We start from the raw sequence: 18,994 nt of genomic DNA on the forward strand, positions 1-18,994 counted from the left end.
TCAGACTAATTAGCTGGGAGAGGATGTGATCAGACGAATGGAAAAGCCAATGCTTTCATATTGATTTTTTTTTTTTTTTGAGGCCTCACCAAAAAATCAGGAGATCTGGATTTTTTTTTTTTTTTTTTAAGGCAATCCACCCTTCCACCTCGAAACTTGTTGAAATGGCAACACCGGGTGCAGCTTTGTCAGAGGAAGACAAGGAAAAATACCCACCGAGAGCTGGGAGCTGGAGGATAGGGAAGACCCCAGCTTTCGCAGGGCGAGGGCGACGGTTGGGGGAAGCCTGGGGAGCAGAGAGTTTTCAAGTTCCGAGCTCTACGCTCAACTTGGGGGCAAGAGCCTGGGGGCTTGATGGAAGCTGACAATCCTCCCGCTCGGCTCTGAGCTCCCTCGGAGCGCGCGTTCGCCCGCCTTGGCCTGGAGGCTTCCTTCCCGGCTCACGCTCACTCGCTCTTTCTCTCTGCCTCCAGCGTGTGGCTGCCTTTGCCGACTGACTCTGCTCCGGCTGTCGGCGGGCGCGGTACCCCTCGGCGCTCGAGTGCCCGCCGACTCTTCGGTGCCCGAGCCGAGCGCCGCACAAAGCCGGAGGGCGGGCGGGAGGCGGCGCGGCGAGCTGGCTCTTGGCGCTCCCTCGGCACGCTCGCTCTGTGCGCGCTCGCTGGGCCCTCGGCGGGACAAAGCGGCCGGCGGAGCCGGGTCTCCGAAGCCGTTCCCGGGCCTGAGGCACCGCAGAGCCTCTTCGTCCTCTGCCGCCGGCCGGGGGCATTTGGCGACGTTGGGGTCGGGAGCCGCGGCTGCTGCTGCTCCCGGAGCCTCGGTTCTTCCAGCGAGCCTAGCTCGTGCCGGCGCTGGGACTGAGCCGGCCTTCTGCCCCGAGCCCTGCGCCGCTCCCGCTGGCCGGCTGTCGCCCTCCGACGCGGGCTTTCGCTGGAAGTAGAAAGTTTGGGCTCCTGCGTGGAAACTTCTCCGGCCCAACTCTCCCGGCGTAGCAGTGGGGGAGGGGACCGGCCAGAGGGAGGAAGGAAGGAAGGAGGGAGGAAAAGGGGAGACCTGCCTGAATATTGCAATAAAAATGAAGCAAGAAGAAAGAAGCGGACTCACCTTTATGAGGCATCCTCTCTCGTCAAAGCTCCTGTCAAGAGTTTTGGTTGGTTGGGTTTTGCTTGCTGCTGTTGTTGCTTAAAGACCACAATGGTTTGCAATGACGGTGTTTTAAAGGAGTTGCTGGTGAGAGTTTTCTCCACGGACGCTGCTGGTTTGGTGTGTGAGAGCAATTCTCAGATCCCTGGGAAGGAGACAGAGATTGACAATAAAATGGGCTGTCAGCGGCTGGAGAGTGAGAGATAAAGAGTGTGGGTGAGGGAAGTGGCTGCAGCCAGCACACCTATGCTGATTGGTGATGGCTCAAGTGTGTTAATGTGTGTGTGCCGGCGCCCGGCCTCGCCTCCACCGCTCCTCACTGGCCCATTAGCGAAGCCTGACCTCTGTCATCATCCTCCAGCAAAACACTTCCTCCTGCGCCTGAACCAGAGCGGGAAATGAGGCCGAGCCACGGTTCGCTTTTCAAACCCACTAATCACTCCGCAACATGCAAATGCACCGCTCGCTCCCACACAAAATATTGCTTTATGCAAAGCAGCGCCGGGGCCTCGCGCCAGCCGATTGGATGCTCCCTCTCCCCGCCTGGTGCAATTGGTCCGTTTGTTTGAATATGAATACACTTGTTTTCGGCTCGATGGTGGGTCCCGGCTTCTCTCCCCGGCGCTGGGCCCCCGAGCCCGGGCTCTGGAGCTGGCGCTCGCCGACATCTCTACGCTCCGAGCACTCCGGGAGTCAGCGCTGCCCGCACTGTGGCCACGAACTTGAGGGGTCGAGTGAAGCCCGCTGGGCGGCGGGTCGCGCCCCCCCCCCCCAGCAACTCCCCCCTCAGCTGGGCGCGGGACTCCCAGCTCGTGGAGGGAGCAAGTTTCTGCAGCTTCTCGCAGCCCTTTCTTGCCAACTCCGGCGCAGCGTGGCCTGCCGCCCCGCCCCCGCCCTCCCCTCCCGCCCTACCTCGTCCCCGCCTGGGCGCTGGGACGCGGAGCACCGCAGCGGCAGCGCCTCAGCCCACCTGGCCGCAGGGAAGAAGAAGAGAAAAGGGGCGTGAACGACACTGGGCCGCGGCAGCAACACTCCGGCGGAGGCCGAGACGAAGCCTAGGCCGAGACAAGGCCGCCTGGCTGGGAACTCGGCGAGGCCCGGCGGCCTCCCTAGTCCAGGCCTCTGGGCCTGCCCATTCCCCCACTCTTGCTCCCCCGGCCCTTTCTTCGGTCCTTTCTCCTTTCGGAAGCCGCGGTGCGCAGCGGAGCGGAGGCACAGCCGGGGCTGGAGAGGCCCGAGCAAACACGCCACTTACTTTGTGTACAGAGGGTTCTTGTGAAAAGCCCTGAAGAGTCCTTACCAAACACTCACCAACTTCTCCCACGTGCCATTTGTTGACTAAGTGCGGCTGCTTTTCCAGGAGCCTGAGAGGAGGGGACTCGAGGGGGAGATGAAAGGAGAGGAGGGGTAGTGGAGGCCTGGGGTGGAGGAAGATGACCAATGCTGGGGAAGAGTCATGTGTGTGTCCTCGCCAGCGATGTCCGTGTGTCAGCGTGTGTCGATGTGTCCCACTGGCTATCTGTGTGCAATGCGTGGGGCTCCACACAGCAATTCCTTCTCCAGGGTCTGCTCAGTCCTGGGAGGTAGCTCCCCTTCGGCTGTTGCCAGAAAACGGGGAGGAAAGTAAAGCAAATGGCTTTTCTCTTCTGACCACACACCAGAAGTCCATTTGTTGAATGCCGGACGATTAGGACACACCTCAGTACACTCCAAAGGCGCCCCTTGGCGCACGCAGTTAAGGTGACAGGGGAGGGAGCGGCTGTCTAGTCCTGCGAAGTCTGGAGTTATCTCGGAGCTTGCCGGCCAGTCGCAGGGGAGGTGGAAGGTTTGGGATGGGGGACACACCCCAGAACCCAGCAAGGGAGAATGGGGATGGCATAGCTGATGCAGGGAGGCTGAAACGAAGCCACGCCTGGTACACCTCTTGACTTACGGAAAGTGCCGAAAGTCAGGCTCATCAACCAAGTCTGTGCGCCCTGAACTCACCGCTGACAGGCCATTGGGCTGCCGTCCTTGGGAGCTGGGACCAGGAGGACGTTGCAGGCTGCCATGGGCCGCTGGCCTAGTGTGGGCCTCACACTGTCGTCCCCAACCCGGACCCACTAATGCCACGACCAAGGAGCCGGGGCAGAACTCCGGAGAAATGGGGCCTCCTCTGACCGGACCAGGCTTGGGCTTGCACAACCTGCTGACCATCTCCACCTGGGGATGGTCCTTCCCGTGGCGCAGGAGCATTCAGAACCTGGGGGGTTCTCTCTGGGGGGAACCCAGGCCAGAAGCGGAGGAGGTGGTGCCAGGCGCTGGGGTCAGTGGCCTCCTGTGCGAGAATTCGTAGGACCGCGACTTTCAGAGGCTCCCAGGAAGTGGGGCAGCGGGCTCAGTTCCCAGACCAGCAGGAATCTGCGTTTTTCTCTTCCTTTTTACTCCTCAAACAAGTGTTTAAAGAAGCTTGAACTCAAGTCCATTGGGCACAAACAAGGGGCGGGGGGGGGGGAAGAGGCCCAGAGAACGTCCCAACTGGAGGCGAATATCATTTTTACAACCTTTCAATTAGCGACCGAGTGGATTAGCCCCTTCTTAAGCTTTGCCTCGGAAAGAAGCAGCCATAATCTTGTTGCTATTTCCCCCCAGGGCACTGGCTCTATGAATTAGCTCCTTCTCCCACCCCTCAACCCCCACCTCACCTCGGAGAAAAGTTTTAACAACAAAAAATCATAACAGGCAAGGAGTCGGGAGTGAATGCCACTGACGTCATTGGGTGGGGGTGGGGGCTAGAGAAGGACTCTTGGAAACCCCTCTGCAGAAACAAGAAACAAAAAGGACTTGGCTGCTTCCAATGTGTGTCAATATTTTGGGGGGGGAGCCCAGCCCGGAGGGAGGCAGAGTTTTCAAAGTTTAAGGAGAGAGGGGTGGAGGGCAAGATTTCCTGTTGTCCCTGGAGGGAAAGAGTCTGTGCAATCTCGAGGAGGTGGGAGTGCTGTTCTACTTGGTGGGGCGCCTCTCACCCTCTGCCAAGTACCTGTTCTGGTCGCGGCGCGGCGGGTTGCGGAGCTGGGACGGAGGCAGCACGCCAGGGCCAGAGGTGTATGTAAAACTGAGACAACCCTCAGGTCGCCATTTTAATTGTGGCTTGCCGCAGGACAGAGGGCCCACTTGCTGCCCTCCAGGGCGGGGAAATCGCGCCTTCCGTTTCTGTGTCTCCTTTTCCCGCCTCTCGCCAGGTACTCCCGCTCCCCCGCCCTTTGGCGCCTGTGAGGGACGTCTTTTCGGCCTGTTTGTGCAGGGGCCGCTGGGGTCATGCCACCCGGTAGGGGAGGCTGTCCGTGCCGAGGGAGTCACGCTGGGCGATCGCCACTCACTCGAGTCTGCCCTGAGCCTCTGGCCAGTACTGGCTCCTAAGTGCAAGATCCGGCAGCGTCTCAGCCCCAGCGGCCCCTGGCATTTGCCTGTCCCCTCTCCCCAGATTTTCGGTCCAGAGATGGCCTCTGGCAAGGCAAAGACGAGTCTGGATCTTGACGGATGTGCTTTCGGCTCCCGGCTTCAGAACCCAGAGTCTCCCACCCGGTGTTGCCACACCTCGGAACTGCGGCTTTCCACCGCCAAGCAGAGGCATAGTGCTGGCGCGCGGGGAAGGGTGGAGAGGAGCTTTTCTTTGAAGGAGGAAAGTCTTCGCAGACACCTGCTCACTCTTCAGAGCCTCAGACGACTCTGTCTCTGCAGGCTAGGAAGGTGGGCTCCCAGGATAGCAGAGCTGATGAATCAGGGCAAACAAGCACGGAAGACTAAGGCTCCCACCCCTGCTGCCCATTTGGGGGTGCCTCCTCCACTCAGGGTCTTTCTCTCCTTTCTCCAGCAACCTGCGGGTTTCCAGCTCACCCAGCAGCCTCGCGGAGGCCAGAGCGCTGGAAAGCCGGGGAGAGCCGTGAGCCTGCAGGGTGGCGCTTTGAGGCTGTGGCCACGCTGGGCACCGCGGAAGCCGTGGGGCTCTCTCCCTTCCTCGCCTCCTGCCAAATGACAAGTGTGTCAGGAGCTCTCTGGGTTCAGTCTTCTTTCATTCACATTAGGCTGCAAGAGTCTCTCTTTTTCTCCTCTCCTAACCCCCTGTCGGAAAAATACTTTTAAAAAAGCATTGTCCAGCTGGGTCTCCCAGCGAAGAGATCCCTACAGCCTGCACGCAGGTAGGACTCCCAAGCCTTTGCTTCCCAGACCCTACATGTTATTGTCCAGACAGGGACTACCTTTAAAACTCCTGGTGTGTAGAATACTTGAAAAGCACTAGTGCTCTCTGATTTTTGAAAATTGTGTTCTCAGGAAAGTTTGCTTTCCATTTCGTCACCCTGGATGGTTCCCCATCTCTCCTTTGCCTGTAACCTCCTCCCTCCAGAGGCAAGAGTTCAGCATTAAAGGAGAAGCAAGCCAAGGCCCCCTTAGTCCTTTCTCCCTTGGAGATTCCCTCTTTAAACAGCTGCTTATTTTAAAGTCCAGGGACCAAGTCCTACAATCTGTCCTGGAGTGAAGCAGGGAACAAGCAGGCTGGGAACTGGGGTCTCGGCTGGAGGATTTGAGGCTGGGGAAAGGGGAGGGAGCAAATGTCATGGCTGGCTCGCTGGAGCAGCCAGGGAACCCGAGCTAAGCGTATCGGGCTTTTAAAATGACATTGATTGGGACAAGCTGTTCCCCACCCAAGTAAGAGTTAATCTGCCTGTTAATCAAGGCACTAAAGGGCTCAATGCGAGTTTTATTAGCGATTGGAGACGGAGGCGGCAACTAGGGATCAAAAGCCGGGATCCCAGATATTTGTCGGTGCGGTCACCAAAAAAAAAAAAAAGTATTTTCAATTAGAGAACAATTTGGCGCTTTTCATTACTTTCTGACTCCTAGATGGTGACTTACAAACTTGGCTAGTGAGGGAGGGATGAGGGTGGGGGAGTTGGGTTGGGGGGGGGAGGGAATCGAAGCGGGGGTGGGGGGTGTAGCCGAGGGGCGAAAGGCGGGGAGAAGCTGCGGCTTGGCTTCCCGGATTTCGGCCGGGGAGAGTTTAAGAACCTTCGACCTGGGGCCCTGAAGCCTGAGATTCCTCGGGAGAGGAGAAAGAATGAAAAATAAAACAACAAATAGCACCGCCAAATTCGGCATCCAACCCTCCCTGTCAGCTCCCCGCTGCTCAGGCCGCCTCTGGCGCCCGGTAGCGTCTGGGCCCCGCGCGCAGCAGCCAGGCGGGCCGGAAAGTTTGCGCAGCGCAGCGAGACGGACTCTCCTTCCGTCTCTCCCGCGCTGCCCCCTTCTGCCCTGGAGGGGTGTTAGGTTCCTTCGGTTTTCCTTTCAGATTCTAAAATAAATAAATAAACGCCCAGGCCCTGGGGAAATTTGAATAGTAAGTCGTTCAATAATCCAAATTATATGAGAGGGTCTGAGAAAAAAGGACAAGCCAACCACAAACGCCCTCCGATCAAGGAGGGCACGGGAGTGAGAAGGCGGCAGAGGAGGTCCCCAGCTCGCCCTGGGCTCGGGGAGAGGACTCTGGTCAGAGGTAATTATGTCACTGCGTTTTCTCGTCGTGACAGCCGAATAAACACGATCTCCAATAAACATCTCTAATGAGGGAGGAGGCCCGAGGATGACTGGGTTTGATTTATGACTGGAGGAGAAGGTCCACTTCCTACTGCGAAGCGGGCAACTTGCTTGCCGCCCAGCTCCGGAAAGGAAACCGGGAAGGAGAGGACCCAGGCCCAGGTAAGGCGCATGGCCGGTTGGCCACTTCTCTCATTCGCTGCCTCCCAGGCAAGGTGGGCAGGGGCGGCCACCGCTCCCAGTCCGGCCGTGAGCCCAAGCACCTGTCACAGGTACCGGAGGTACAAACGTCCTCCGAAGGTGCTCCCGGAAAGTCTAGAGAGAAGGAGTCAGGGCGCAAGTGGGAGCGAGGGGCGAGCCCCGGCCTGAAGCAGAGGCCTCCCGGGCCAGTGCCCCTGTGCCCTGCCTACGTCCGCCTTGGAGTGTGCGGCCGCTTGGAGCTGGGCTTTCGGAACTTTGGCTCCGCGGAACCACCGGTTATTCTGAGTTTGGGGTGGTCCCTTCCCTGACCCACTTCGGAGAAACTTCTGGCACCCGGCTTGGGCCGTCCCAGGGCAGGAGAGTGACCCGGCATTGCTAGCCCCGGCGCTGAGCGGCCAGGCTCCCCTGGAGCCCACAAGCTTCCCACTGAGACTTCGAGCGCAGCGCCCGCGGTAACCCGAGCCCGCGTTCTAGCTCAGTGAGAATCGCTAATTATTAGGTCTTCCGAAGTGAAGCTCAAATCACACGCTGGGGCTTTACGCGCTGCCCAGCTCTGCGGGCAGCATTCTTTCGTCCTCCGCTCCCTTCTGAGGAACGAACTCCCATCTCTAAGACTTTGTTTCAGTCCAGCCATCTACACTTTGCAACCTCTGGAAACTTTTGTTTGCGCTCCGCCTGACCCGCGGCGGTGCATTTCCACGCGCTCCGGACTCTGGTGGGGACTTCACGAGTGCATGTCGTGAACTGCGATTCCGGGGAGTTCTGGGTGCAAACTGCATCCGCTCCTGCATTTCTCACGGTTGCGAGCGGCTTCTGCAGACAGCAGCAGCAGATCCCCTGCTCCCTCTCCCCGCCCCTCCCCCCAAGTTCAGCACCCAACTGGAAGTCCACTCTGGGAACTGGAACATTTTGCTACTTTTACAGAAAAGCACGTTCGGCAAAGACAAGACCCCCGCCCCCCATGCTATCCCGCCTTCACTAAATCCACCTTTGTAATGCCTCCTTTTAAAAGCAAAAGTCAAGCCCCTGTGCTACTTGGAGGCAGGCTTGGATTTGGGGGACCCATCGCAGCAGCGGAGAGGCGGCGCGGGCCCCGAGCCGGACCTGGGCCGGAGCCTGGGCGGTTACCTGGGAGTGGAGGGCGGGGAGGCAGGTGAGCCTGGCGGCGCGGGTTCCCACACGTCTCACCGCCGCTCGGCAGGGGAAGTGGCAGATCTGACAGCCGCGGTCTACGCGAGGACCTGCCCCAGAGTTTAAATGTCAATGATAAGAAAAGAGGGTGCTCAGGCAGGCGCTAACTTTCCTTAATATCCATGCCAGCGCGGTCCTCATTGGCTGCCCGACCCGCGTGACGTCATGGCGGCTAGAGTTGGGCTCAGCTCCGCACAGACCTGCGCTGGGGCGCGGCAGGAGCCTTCTCCTCCCTACCCGGAGTCCAGCCCGCTCTGTGCCCAGCCGTGGTCTTCCTGAGCCCAGCCCATGGCTACCCACGTCCAGCCCGGCCCCAGCCCGCCCAGCCCTCCTTTAGAGAGCAGAGTCAACCCCAGGAAACCAGTCCCCCTGAGTGCTCTCTTCCTCCCCACTGGCACACGGGATCCTGCCCCTAGTCAGGCCAGCGACCTTCCTAGGTGCCCCTCCAGTCCCCTTCTCCGATCACAGAGGGAGTCACTTCATGAGAGGACTTGGAAGCTGCACCCGGGTTGAGAGGGGCCTCTGGCAAGAATCATTTTCAGGAGGAGCTCAAGGAACGATGGGTACCCCAATCTGGCTTTCTGGCTTGCAAGTCACCAGCTGGGCACAGACTAGGACTCCCCAGGAGAGGACAAGCCAGCCCTTACCCCAGGCTATGCCAAAATACTGGCCAGGCCAACTAGGTTCTTGTGAGGGATCCCCAAACAGCACCTGTTCCAGGTACCCTCGCCCCCTTGGGCTGAAAGGCTTCAGTCTCATAGGAAACATATGTGATTTTATTAATTTTTGGCTTGGTGATTAACTACTGACTTTGTGGACTAGAGGAGGAAAATAGGAAAGCCCCAGATTCTGAAGTCAAGATTCTCCTTCCAGGGTGGAGAAAAGAACAGAAATTGGGGCTAGAGGACAGGATACCGATCTGGTGGTCTGAGTGTTTTCCCCTCACACCCTCTGTGGACTGGGAGACAGCACAGTAGATCCGGGCCTGGTTATCTTTGCATGGGTACTTAGACCTGCGTTGTCATTCGCCTGTCTCCCCCTGACCACCACCACCAAACAGGGGAGGAGGCTTCTCAATGTCCAATCCCTTCCTTCTCAGCCTGCATCTGGGTCCCGAACTTGGAAGTGACCGAGGTCCAGCCTGGAAGGGTAGGGGGCGCTGGACACGGTGGCAGGAAGGGGTGTGATGTGGTGTGGACTTGCTTTCAGGCCGCTCCTGGGAAGCCTAATCCCGGTCGAGGTGGGGGCATCTGTGTAGGGGGGCTAGGCGGGGGAGACCTAGGCGGGAGGAGGGTGCCAGTGCCAGTTCCTGCGCACTTTGCTCAGGTGGGGGTGGAGAAGGGAGAGCCCAGCACAGATGGCGCCAAGGCGGGGAAGGTGGAGCCGTTCCTGCTCCCAGCCCCAACACACCTGGACAGGTGGAGGACTTCGCAACAGGCTGGAAGGCAGCTCCAGGTAGTCCTACTGCCAGCTCCTCCTGGCTTGGTCAGCTCCCCTCAGGACCTATTTTTGTTTGTTTGTTTGTTTGTTTTGTTTTTTCCATTTTTATTTTTTGCTCAGCCCGTGGAGACCCTGAGGGTAGGATAAAGATAGGGAGGAGAATGGGAGCCTGCTGGCCGAGAGGTCCAAGCTTGGTGTTCTTCCTTATTTTAAAAGTTCCCCTCACTTCTCCCCATCTCAACGCTCTGTTCTTCCCGCGTCAGGGGCAAGGAGCGTCCATCCCCCAACCCGCCACTCTGATCTGGGCTAGGACCCTACCGCTGTCCTGTCTCCCCAAATCCGGCTCCGCTGCGGATTGGCGCTCAGAGAGGCGTTTGCTCGGCTTTCTCCGCCACCACCAGCCATCTCCCGTGACCTAGTTTCTTGGTAATCTTCTAGTTCGCCTCCCAGGACGTGGTCCAGACCCCAGCCTCAGATGTCCTGAGGTCTCCCCGGCTCCCTGGTCTGCCTTAGAGTCTGGACGGCGGGTAGGCCCCGAGCTTGAGTAGGCCTCCCTACTCTAGTTTCTGCCCGCGACTCGCTCCCCACCCACCCCCTCTGTCCCGACCGGAGGCCGCGGGGAAGGCTGCTCCAGGCTTGTTTGGAGTCCAGGCCATTAAGTGTGCAAGCGGCTCCCTGCAACCCAGCAGGGTGCTTGAGAGCGACGCTGGAAACGCCACGGCCTCCGCCTGCTTATCTGCCTGTCAATAAAGGGCGCGCTCCGGCCGCGCGGGAGCGCGGGGCGGTGGAGGCGAGGCCGAACTAGGCCCTTCTTCCGAGCTCCCGGCCAACGCCAAAGCCGCTCTCCATTTGCCCCGGGCACAGCAGGCAGGGCGGGAGGAGGCAAGGGAAGCCCGTGCAGGGTCGCCACCAGGGAAGGTGCAAGTTGAGCCGCTGCCGAAGCTCGGTACCCCGTGTTGTTTGTTACCCGGGAGAACTCTGGGGATCTTCCCGGAACCCAGGAGCGGAGGCCTCCCCTTGCAGCCTGCCATCGGTCTTGTGCACTGCTCGGCCCGGGCCAGCCCCTCGTGGTGCTCAGCCTTCGAGGCCCGGCCTTGCCCCGCCTGGGCAGAGGCAGGCTCTCTAGGCCGCGCCGGTCAGAAGGGCGCCGCGGGAGGCCCGGGGGCGTCAACGACGACTGGCAAGCCGAGATGTAGATTGCAACCTAAGGCAGGTTGTAGGTGGGATGCGAAGGGCCAGAAACGGCAAAGAATCCCCTTTTCTTCCAGGCTTCCCCTCAGTTCAGTCTAGCCCAGACAGAAATTCTCCGACACCCAGAGCAGTCCCAACCTTTGATTCTCCCCAGTGAGCGAGCTCGGCAGCTGCCCCGTGTGCGGGGGACTCCCAGATCAGCCCTGGCCTACCGCTGCCCAGAAGCCCAGAGCCCTCTAGCTCAAAGAAGCCAAGTGGGAAGTGGGGATGGGGGTGAGGGTCATGAGGTGGGGTGTAGGGGTGGAGGAAAGGGGAGGAAAGGAAAGATAAGATTAGAGAACAAGGCTTGGTTGGAAGGAGAGAGAGAGGGGACGGTAGAGAGATCGGTTTTAGCTTGAACTGTAGGAGATCTGTTGTTCTTTTCTAAGGTATGTTTCTCTCTCTCTCTCTCTCTCTCTCTCTCTCTCTCCTTCACTGCTTTATGCAAATAAAGCCGCTTCCAGATTGGAGGAGCCCCTTCGCTGGATCTGTGCTACAGGGTGGGTAGGAATTGATTTAATATTTTTCCTTTCACTGAGAATGGGCATTGAGTCATGCAACGATGGAAAAGTAGAAATGGATTTTCCCCCTTAAGTGTTTTAATTTCATTTTTTTCTAAGTTAGAGGATAATACATCTTGTTCTACTTTTAAAAATATCATTTTAAAATAATATAATATGCTGTAAAATTATTCCTGGGTGGGTGCTAGTTTATAAAGGCATTTAATAAAACTCTTCCATGTAGAGATTAATAGAGGAAGAGGCAAAAGTCCCTGACTAATTGAGAAAAAAATAAATGTGTATATTGTGTGTCATTTCAAATAGCTATGCAAGCCAGAAATCCATATCTTATCTCAGGAATTAAATTTACTGGGCAGTGTATGTGGTTCTTGGTCTTTCTTCCTTCTCCTCCACTTCCTCCCCTGTAAGTGGCAAGCTTTTAAAACAAGATTTTGATATTAAATAAAACTGGTGAAAGGTTTTGTAAATCTGAGTGTCAAAAAAAGAAGTATGTAGCAAAGCTAATAATTGCTATCTCTTCACCCAGGTCTAAAGAAGGGCATAATGGCATGATTTATGCAAGAGTGTGGCTTCTCTGCTATTCAATTCTTTTCCTACTCTCAATCAAAGAAATACTTTCTTCTCTTTCTGTCCACTGCACCCCACCACAAAGTTTTCTTGGAAATTTGCAAAAATCTCCAAATCCTTCCAGTTTACTTTCCCACTAAGGAAATCTCTAGTACAATCAATTCAAGAAAACTCTGCTTTTCCTCTCCTTCTAACCGTTTTCATGTTAAGTTAGTCTGTGGCACCATGTTTGATTTCTTTCTCTCCCTTGTCCGGGTGGAGACTGAGACGTTAGCTGAATTCCCTGGGGGTGATTGGATGCAATTCGCTGAAAGTAGACAGGCACGTCCTGGATGTTAGGAATTCACTTTTTCTCAACGTGACAAGGCCGCCTTCGATCTACAATTGTATTTGAATGGGCAATGAGCGGAAAGATCTCTCATCATTAAGTCTGCTTCTACTTTAGCAAAATAACGAGAGCCTTCATTTGCACACAAATGCTCATAAAACTCGGATTCCCTGCAACTCTTTAATAAAAAGGGATGGCTTCGTAATTTAAACTGGAGGTGAGAAGGCAAAAGCAGAGAGAGAGAGAGAGAGAGAGGTGGGGGGTTTCAAAGGCATCCCCTCCCTTCCCCCAAGAGGTCCATGTGATGGAGTTGACTTTTTTTTTACTTTAAATCTTAAATAAGATGTGAGTTGTAACAAGAGGATTGGCACTTACTCCGTGACCCTTATAATTGGATTAAATATAGACTGAGACATACAAAAACACACCAAGATTGACACCTGCCAACTGGACTTCCTTATGATTGATTGTGATGCGTCGTGCTGGCAACAATAATGAAATAAATTGTATGGATAAAACAGCACATTTGTCATTTCCGTGCCATGAGTGAGGAAGTCAACGAGTTAGGCAAGCTGTTAGCTGACAGGCGCGAGCGGGAGGCAAGCTAAAGAGATAAATAAGGATTCCAGGCATTGACAGGACAAATTATAACTTGTCACAACCTCTTTAAATTCAGAAGTTTTCAATTAACATATATATTGCTGTTACATATAAGATAAGGGGGCGCACACGTAAACATGCTTGGTGCATAGGGACCCCCCGGGGCCAAGGGCTTGGGTGCCCAGGCCTCCCTGTCTGCGATCTCGGGTAAGAGCAGGAGCGCCCCAGCGGGCCACGGGTGCCCCGCCAGTCCGTGGGTGCCGCGGGACTAGGTAAAACGGGTGAGGGCATATTAGGCCGAGGGGGCGGTTCCTTCTTTTCCTCGGACACGCAAGTCACAGCTCCAGCACCCTTTCTTCACAGAAGCAGAATTCCCAGCCCAAGGGAGAACATGGGCAAGGCCTGCACCGAAGCCTGGCAAGACGAGCCTCGAGTTCTCTGCCGACCCTAGTCGCTGCGCAGGGAGTAAGAGGTACAGGGTAGAAGCGTCCCCTTCTCACACTCCAAAGTCTCGTCCTCAAGAGAAAGTCTGAGCTCCTGGACTCGGGATATCAGCAATAGCTACATCCTGGGTCCAGGTCTAGGCCGATGACCCTTGGTATGGCCCGAGGACACTCCAGGCTCTGGACGCCTCCTCTGACTGCCCAGCTCAGAGCGGCCCTGGAGGAAGTCACAAAACCAGCTCTTTTCGTCCTAGCCAGGAAGGGGAGCTGCCTTTCCCTCTCCATCCCTCGATTTTTGTGCGTGGTTTCAGGGACTCCTTGTTGGCCGTAAGTATGGAGGAGCCCACCAGCAGTTTTCCTGGGTGACAAAGCACTGGAGCTTCAAGTCCGGGGTGGTCGTGGGATTTCAGAGGGAGTCTAGGCTCTGTGGGTGGAGACCAATGTGGGTCAAGTTTGATGAGAGTTTGACAAGTGTGTGGGGGAGTGTAAACTCCTTAACCGTCCCCGCCCCCAAGGAGGCTGACCTCTTAGTTTCGAAGCTTACCCCCACCCACAAGCTAGGATCTGCATTTTGCGGTGTTTCTCCGTATTCCGGATCCCTTCCAGCGTGTATATCCAGGCCTCCTACCAAACTCCAATTGGAACTTGGAAAAGTTAGCGGCAGGAAGTAAGCGTCCCCAGGTTCCTGGGGCTACTGGTCTCAAAGTGCGGCCTGGGAGGGTGAGTGGGATACTGAACAGGGAGGGCTTCGTCCTCCTCCAGCCCAAGGACTTGAGGCCGATAGAAGCGGGGCAGGTCCAGTTTCAGACGGGCCTGGGAAGGGCAGTGCTTCTTCCCGAAGCTGTGCTCCGCCCCAGCCCGAGTCTCTGAGCGTGGTGCACGGAGTCCGCGCCCTAGTCCTGATCCTTGCAGGGAAGAACCCAGCCTTTATGTCGAGGCCACAACCTGTCACCACAAAGCCTCTGAGAAAAAGCGCCTCAACCCCAAGCTCCAGCGTCCCAGCCTTCCGGATCTGGCCACCAAATTAAACACGGGGAAGCTCTCAATCTTTCCTAAGACGGAGCTGGAGAAGAAGGGGAGGGAGGAAAAGGGAGGCAAAAAACAAGTTACATGGAATTAGTTGGATGCAGCCGCATTCCCCAGTGACCGCAGCCATTAACATTATAATCTCAAACGCCATTTTTTATGTAACACTATTGTTAGTAAATCAACTCCTCAGGTCCTCTGAGACGCTGACCCCTGGCAATTCAGTGAAAGTGTAATTATCTCCCCGAATCTTGGACAGATTTAAGAGATTACATTTCAACTAAATCTATATCAATGCTAATTCCCCCCACTCCCCTCCCCACCCCAGCCTGCAGGTGCTAGGCACGGGAAATGGCGTCAGGCCCCAGCAGAACGCTTCACAAAGAGGAGAGGGCTTGCTGCGTACAGGGCCAAAAGAAATGAAGCCCCACATAAAATTACACCTTTTTTTTTTTTTTTTTGCTACAAAACCTGGTTCTTATATAGCAAAGTTAAACAAAGCAGCTATGCTAAATTAGCGTTACATAAAGGCGAGTTTAATGCTCGGTTACAGTCAACTGGTGTATCTCTGATGGCTAATTGTCTATCAAAATTAAAGAGAAAAGAACAAATGATTCGTTATAAGAAGGTGTTAAAAGCTTCAACAAAAGGACATTTCACAAATATAATATCGGCAGCTCCGAGATTGCCCGCAGGGTTGTTCAGGCCTCGGCCCTGCACAGCTATGAAAAGTGGGGTGCGGGGTGCTATTTGCCTGGCAAGAGCTCATTTCCTCCCAAATGAGTATAATAAAAACCGGAGAGGCGATATTAGTGTAAAGATCGGGATTAGTCCTAATAGGCGCGATGGACGTGTGCTTCAAAGGCGACCCCTACTCTCCCTGCCTGGACGGGGGGCGGAGGGCGCTTTGCCATCCCGCGAGGACACCACTTCCAACTCACCACGGCCTCACGTTCAGGGACAACAGGGAGCGAGCGCGGGTCTGGGGGTACTTTCGACAAAGGGGCGCAGGCTCCTCCGGTCCCAGCTCTTCCCTGCCTTCTCCCGGCTGGAAGAAGAGATCTCGGAGGCTCCGGCACCGTCCAGCACGTGCCTTTCTGACTCATGGCTCTGGCCTCCGGGGACGCAGGCTGCTGCAGCCAGCCCACCCTCCTAGGCTAGGAAGGATGCAGAATATAATACGACGGCCCCCTTCCCCAAGGCGACACCACATCTACATCTCCAGGCGTATTTGTTGTTCAAAGTTAATTAAACCTGAAAGCAACCAAAATACGCGCGCCAGGCGCACGGAGGCCAATTCCGGACTCGGATAGCAGGCACAAAGCGCCAGAGAAGCGGCGAGGGCCGCCCGGGCTCGCTCACTTCGTCGGAGTCTCTCTGTAAGAGACTCTGAGGCTGGGGAATAAAAGCCGAAACCAAATCAGGCAGCAAGAGCAACAAACCGTCTGGAAAATGGACCCACGGAGCCGCAAGAATGTACTTTTTTTTTTTTTTTTAAATCTTTGACAACTTGTGTCCTAAAGAAAGTGTATTGAAGATAATTGAAATGATTACAATTCATCGCTGCCTGACTTTGAATATGAACGGTCACATAATGACATCCCCGCCATACAACAACAGTTTAATTTCCATTATCCGACTTCGGGATCCTCGCGCCAGCCGCCGGGGTAACGCGGCGCTAATGCAGAAATCTTGGCTCCTGACTACATTATTCATTTCGGGGACATGGGGGTAGGATAGGAGTGGGGAATGGGTTTGTTCCCTCCTCTTCAGAAACTTGTTCTGAAAATTCCAGGGAGCAATGGATACGGAGTAGCCGACCGCAGAGACAATCGCTGTCAAAAGACCACTTTGCCCGACGGGGCTGCGGGCGCTGGCGCAGCGCTATAGTTATCTTGTTGTCCCCAGGTGTTCTCGGAACCGCAGGGGACCCGTCCCCAAGCTCCCACCCTAGACGGTCCGGGTCTAGGGAGGGCCTAGGCTGGGGCGCCCTCGCCAGGTTGCCTTCTCGCGGACAGCCACCCTTCTCTCTTCCTTTCCCCTTCTTTGGAACCCTCGCGTCCTTCTGCTTCTGAACTTCAAGCCTAGCTCACAAGGCTGGGTGGGGCCGGCTCCGGGAGCGCCCTCGCGAATTTGGAAGTGGCTGAGGCCTTGAGCTTGCCCCAACCTCCCTTGCTGCCACCCTACACCCTGAAACCCCAGGGAAAGAGCGAAGAAAGCCAGGGTATTTTGGCAGCGTTGGGACGCGGGCGCTCACCTTGGGGCGCGGCCTCTGGGCTCGGAGCCCGAGGGGCGGGGGTGAGGGGAGCGGGGATGGGCACCAGGCCTAGACTTAAGCAGTGCGCAAGCGCCACTCGGGCCCGCCGCCCCCTACCCAGGCGCAGGGTCCCGGGGACAGACCCTGCGCCCCTCCCCAGGAAACTACTGCCTCTAAAAAAAAAAAAAAAAAAAAGAAAGAAAGAAAGAAAGAAAAAAAAAAAAGACCATCTGGTAATTGTCTTTCTTTAGATCTTCCCTTAATTATGCTTTTAATTAAAGATGGTTCAAGGCACCGGACCACATGAAGGGCAGTAATTACAAATTACATTACAAACCCGACAGATGTAGCGGGATCTGCTGGGAAAAAGGTACCGGAATAAAAATTTGACTAAACTTTGGGATAAATTAATCTGCGGCTTGGAGAACAGAAGCACAGTTCTGATTATGTAGGCTCCAGCCAGGATTTAAGTTTTGTGTCATGATTGTTTTCATATTTCTTTGACGTCTATTGATTTGGAGGCAGCTGCAAGCCTTTGTCACAGGAGAGAAGAGCAGTCACAATATATTAGCTTGATGGCATAACTCGAACGGGAGAGGCGAGGGGAGCCGGAGTGACGGGGGCGCACGTGACCCCGCCCGGGGCCTCCCAGCCCAACCCTTACATTAACTTGTTCTAACAGGAATAATGGAGTATTACTACTAATGGTCAGAAGGTGCTTTTCTGTCTAGAATGCGGGCGGCAGGAGTCGCGCGGCCGTGGCCGGGCAGGCGGAGGTGTCTCCGAGCCGCGCGCTGCCTCCTCCTCGCGGGCCGCAGCCACCGTTGAGTCTAGGCCGGGCTCGGGGGCCGCTCGGGTCCAGTTTCTGGATTCCCAGCTCCGCTCCCACGTCGAGGGGCGCCGGCAAGGGAGAGGTTCCGTGTCCCAGGGTTGGCCCCCCAGGAGCCAGGCCAAGTCCCCACTTCGACCGTTCTCGGGGGACCTCCTGCAAGGCAGCGTCGGAGTGGAAGGACCCGGGCCGGGAATGCGACCGCGGGACAGGGTCCCGGCGTGACCTGGCGATCGCGGCCGCCCGCTCACCCGCCGCCCGCTCGGAGCGTGCAGAAGCGTGACGCAGATTGTGAAAACAGAAGGGAGGGAGTTGGGTCATTTCCTTCGCTAATCATCGTCCCCGCCTGCTCCTTCCTCCATCTCCACCCCATCCCTGCCGCCGCCCGGCTTCGAACACGTTTCCACGCCAGAATCTGACTCAGTTTGAGCCTCTGGCTGCACTTTATGGAAAATATGTACGTGCCCATCATCCCCCCGTGTATTTATACAGCGCGGGTGCAGCCCCCGGGGAACGCGCTTGACAATTAAACACGCCCACTTCTGGCTTTCTTTCACCTACGTGCTCTCAGAAACCGATACAGCCCTAATTTGGACACAAAATTCTGCTCGTGTACCTGCCATAGAGGAACGTTCGCCGGGAAGGTGTGTTATCCACGCCCGATCTAAACGAAGAGGACAGGACTGTCGTTGGAGAAGACCCAGCGGCCTGACACCTTTTCTCGCTCCCGGGGAAGGAAAGTTTTCCTTTTGATTCGTCCTCTCACTATGTTTCTCTTTTCCTTGGCGGTACAGTTTCTGAGAGGAATGTAAATATTTTGACTAGACCTCTGCAGGGGCCTTTTAAACACCAGGCACAATCATCTGTGGAATACTGTAGTTCATAGTTTAAAAACTTGAATGTTAGAGTTTGTCTTGCTGAGGACACCCATAGAACCGGTAGCGACCTCTCAACTCCCTATTCGTATAATGAAGTATTCCTTAGTGATTGTCCAAGTTTTAGGGAATTTTTCTGTTGCTGCTGCGTTTCAATTGTTTGCAGGGAAAGAAATCAGTCTGACAGGAGTTTGTTGGGGTTGTGGCCAAACCAAATTTCACCATGCTTCGCTCTTCTGTCTTTCCTCCTGTGGGACATGTACATGAGGTATGCAAAAGTGGAAGTCATTTTTGAGAAAATTAAAACCCTGTTTAGCTCTTCTGTGCATCTGAAGTGGGATTTCTTTCTTTTCTTGTTTTAGTATTTAATAGAAAGCAGATATGTTGAAACAGAATGCAATGTTCAGAAAAACCACAATAAGGAGGAAACTAATGTTAAGTTTTCCCTAGTTTTTGCACATAATACAAGTAATATAATGTGGGCTTTTTTTTTCCCTCCAAAATGAAGCAAAAATTGCCAGGAAGCATAACACATCAGTGAATGTGTGGTGTGTGTGTGCACCCGTTACACACACACACACACACACACACACCAAATATTCCCCATAATTGATGTATTGATGCACCTGTGATTTCATAGTCCAAAAACATTTCTAAACACAGTTATGGTATAAAAACATTTATTTCAAATCTGGTTTTGTTTTTATTAAGGCGGTCATATCTTGTTCTTGATTTTTAAATACCTTCACTGTTAATGTCAGTTGTGCCCATC

The 18,994-nt window shown here is 55.3% G+C and overlaps 1 long non-coding RNA gene across 1 annotated transcript; it reads right to left on the reverse strand.

Annotated features, from left to right (window-relative positions):
- Window positions 1-808: 808 nt before the first annotated feature.
- Window positions 809-1,563, reverse strand: LOC125080098 (uncharacterized). The gene is made up of 3 exons (XR_007121209.1): window positions 1,388-1,563; window positions 1,105-1,288; window positions 809-930 (listed from the first exon to the last, which is right to left on the reverse strand). It is a non-coding gene; the product is annotated as an uncharacterized LOC125080098 (long non-coding RNA).
- Between the last annotated feature and the right edge of the window lie 17,431 nt (window positions 1,564-18,994).

The sequence above is a fragment of the Lutra lutra genome, chromosome 10 (assembly GCF_902655055.1).
Source record: "Lutra lutra chromosome 10, mLutLut1.2, whole genome shotgun sequence".
NCBI classification, from domain to species: domain Eukaryota; kingdom Metazoa; phylum Chordata; class Mammalia; order Carnivora; family Mustelidae; genus Lutra; species Lutra lutra.